Raw genomic sequence first — 2,859 nt, forward strand, 5'->3', positions numbered from 1 at the left:
GGCTCAGAGCTGGGGCGCACACAGCCCGGTTGTTACCTGGAAATCCCACGTGCTGGGGTCAGAAGGCTTCCCGCCTCCGCCCTCCTCCCCAGCAAGTGCAAACGCTGTGTGGACCTGCACAAACCTATCCCAGCCCTCTTCTCTGACAGATTCAAACAAACAAGACCCTTTGGGGGTCCCGAGCCCTGCAGGGGTCCTCCCGCTCACCTGTCACCCGGACATGCAGCCCCAGCTCCTCACTTGCTGGTTCCCAGCCCCCGTGAGCAGAGCTGACCGCTGGCTCCTGCCTTTTCCCAGGCCTTTTGTGTTTCTGACTCTGCTCCCACCGATGCCGACTTACTCGAGCTGTGACGGTGGCCTCCCTGCCCCGGCTCCTTCTCGTTGCCTTGGGTCCTCGGATCACAAGCGGAAAGATGCAAAAGAGTGGTGTGCCCTGGCCTCCCCGTCACCACCGGGACGAGAGTCCAGACTCGGCTTCATCGTCCGTCCAGCATTTCGTTACTTAAACCGCCCCCATCCCCTCCTACTCCTTGACTGCCAAATACACCTACCTCATGCCTCCTTCCGCAACGATGATGATATATTTCAAACATTCAAGAAATATGTACATAACAAGCCCTTCTGTGCCTACGACCCATGTTTAGCAGACAAAACATTTCAAATCACTTGAGACCCTCTGGGCACCCTACTCAGAGGGCACCCCCAGCCTACCTGCCCCTCCCCCTCTCTGGCCGTGCCCACCGCCCTGAATTGGGGGTTGAACATTCCCAGACGTGTCTTAGCCATTTTGCTACCTGTGCGTGTATCCCCCAAGCAATACCTAGAGTACTGTTTTGCGTGGCTTAAAACCTTATCTGTGTGATATGATATCATGGGCGTTTGTCTAAGCTTGGGTTCCCTTAAAAGGAGAGGCTAAGAGGATCTGGTGCAGAGTTTACGTGGGAGGTGAGGCCAGGGAGGCCGGGGAGGGACTGGGGTGGGAGGAAAGGCAATGAAGGCTGAGCCCAGGGGCGGCTAGGCAGATGGGGCTGGGTCCCCGGGGGGCTCTGAGTGTGTAGAGCGACTCTCAGGGCGTCCGCTGAGGGCGGGGATGCTGGAGTAGACATCCCCTCCCACCCCTCAAGGTGGAAGGTCACTCCCGCAGGCAGAGAGAGTCCTCGGGGAGGGGTCGCAAGTGCCTGGGTCGGGGTCGGGGGGAGCGGCAGGCAGGGGTGGGAGCTGTGCCTCCACCAAGGGCCCAGGGGGGCCGAGGGCATCCGGGCAGCTGTCGGCAGTGTCTGCTCCACGTTCTCCTGCAGCTGGGTTTTTCCTTCCAAGGTTCTTTTGAAATATATTCATGTTCAGTGAAATGTAGCTCTAGTAATCACCCTCCCACACACTTTTTTTTAGCCTTTAAAAATATACATAACGTGGGCTTCCCTGGTGGCGCAGTGGTTAGGAATCCGCCTGCCAATGCAGGGGACACGGGTTCGAGCCCTGGCCTGGGAGGATCCCACATGCCACGGAGCGACTAGGCCCGTGAGCCACAACTACTGAGCCTGCGCGTCTGGAGCCTGTGCTCTGCAACAAGAGAGGCCGGAACAGTGAGAGGCCAGCGCACCGCGATGAAGAGTGGCCCCCGCTTGCCGCAACTAGAGAAAGCCCTCGCACAGAAACGAAGACCCAATACAGCCATAAATAAATTAAAAATAAAAAATAAAAAAAAAATATATACATAACGTACAATTCACCATTAGTGGCATTTAGTACCTTCACAGTGGCGTGCAGTCACCGCCTCTATCTAGTTCCAGAACACTCATCACCCCAAAAGGAAACCCCATACCCGTGTCCCCATTAAACCGTCACTCTGAATTCCCCCCTCCCCCGGCCCCTGGCAACCACCAAACTACTTTCTATCTCTATGGATTTACCAGTTCTGGACATTTCATATAAATGGAATCGTGTAACATGCAGCCTTTGGAGTCTGGCTTGTTTCACTTGGAACAACATTGTCAAGGTTCGTCCATGTGGTGGTCTGTGTCAGTGCTTCACTCCTTTTAATGGCTGAATACTATTCCATTGTATGGATGGACCGTGTTTTCTTTATCCATCCAACTCTTGATGGACATTGGGTTGTTTCCACCTTTTGGCTATTGGTAATAATGCTGCTATGAACATCTGTGTACACATTCTTGTTAGAACACCTGTTTTCAGATCCCTGGGCCATACACCCAGGAGCGGAATTGCCGGGTTCTATGGTGACTCTATGTTTCACCCACTGAGGAACTGCCAGACTATTTTCCACATCAGCTGCACCATTTTACATTCCCACCGGCAATGTACAAAGGTTCCAACTCCTCCACACCCTCACTGACACTTGTTATTTTCTGCGTTTTTCATTTAGCCACGACATGGGTATGGAGGCTAGTATTCCTTTGTATGAATCCACCAACCAATCCCTCTGTTCCTCTGTTGATGGACATTTAGGGTGTTTCTGATTGGGGTTGCTACAAACCACAGTGCTGTGAACACTCTCCCACATGACAGCCTGGCTTCTGTGTCTTCATTTAACATTTTGTCCTATACCATTCTCATTTGGGAAAATCTTTCCTACCCTTTCACATCCTTCCTGCCTGATGGGTTCAGGCGAGGCAGTGTTCAGGTCAAGCAAGCACCCATCGCTTAGACCCACACTGTCCAATTCTGCAGCCACTAACTTCACATGGCTATAAGGCACTCACCGTGTGGCCAGTCCAAACTGAGGGGGGCCATGAATGTGAAACACACACTGGATTTCAAAGATGTAATCTGAAAAAGTGTGAAATATCTCATTAATAATAATAGTAATGTTCCGTATCAATTAATAATGTTGAGATGAAA

Source organism: Balaenoptera musculus, chromosome 14, assembly GCF_009873245.2.
Source record: "Balaenoptera musculus isolate JJ_BM4_2016_0621 chromosome 14, mBalMus1.pri.v3, whole genome shotgun sequence".
In the NCBI taxonomy this organism is placed as follows: domain Eukaryota; kingdom Metazoa; phylum Chordata; class Mammalia; order Artiodactyla; family Balaenopteridae; genus Balaenoptera; species Balaenoptera musculus.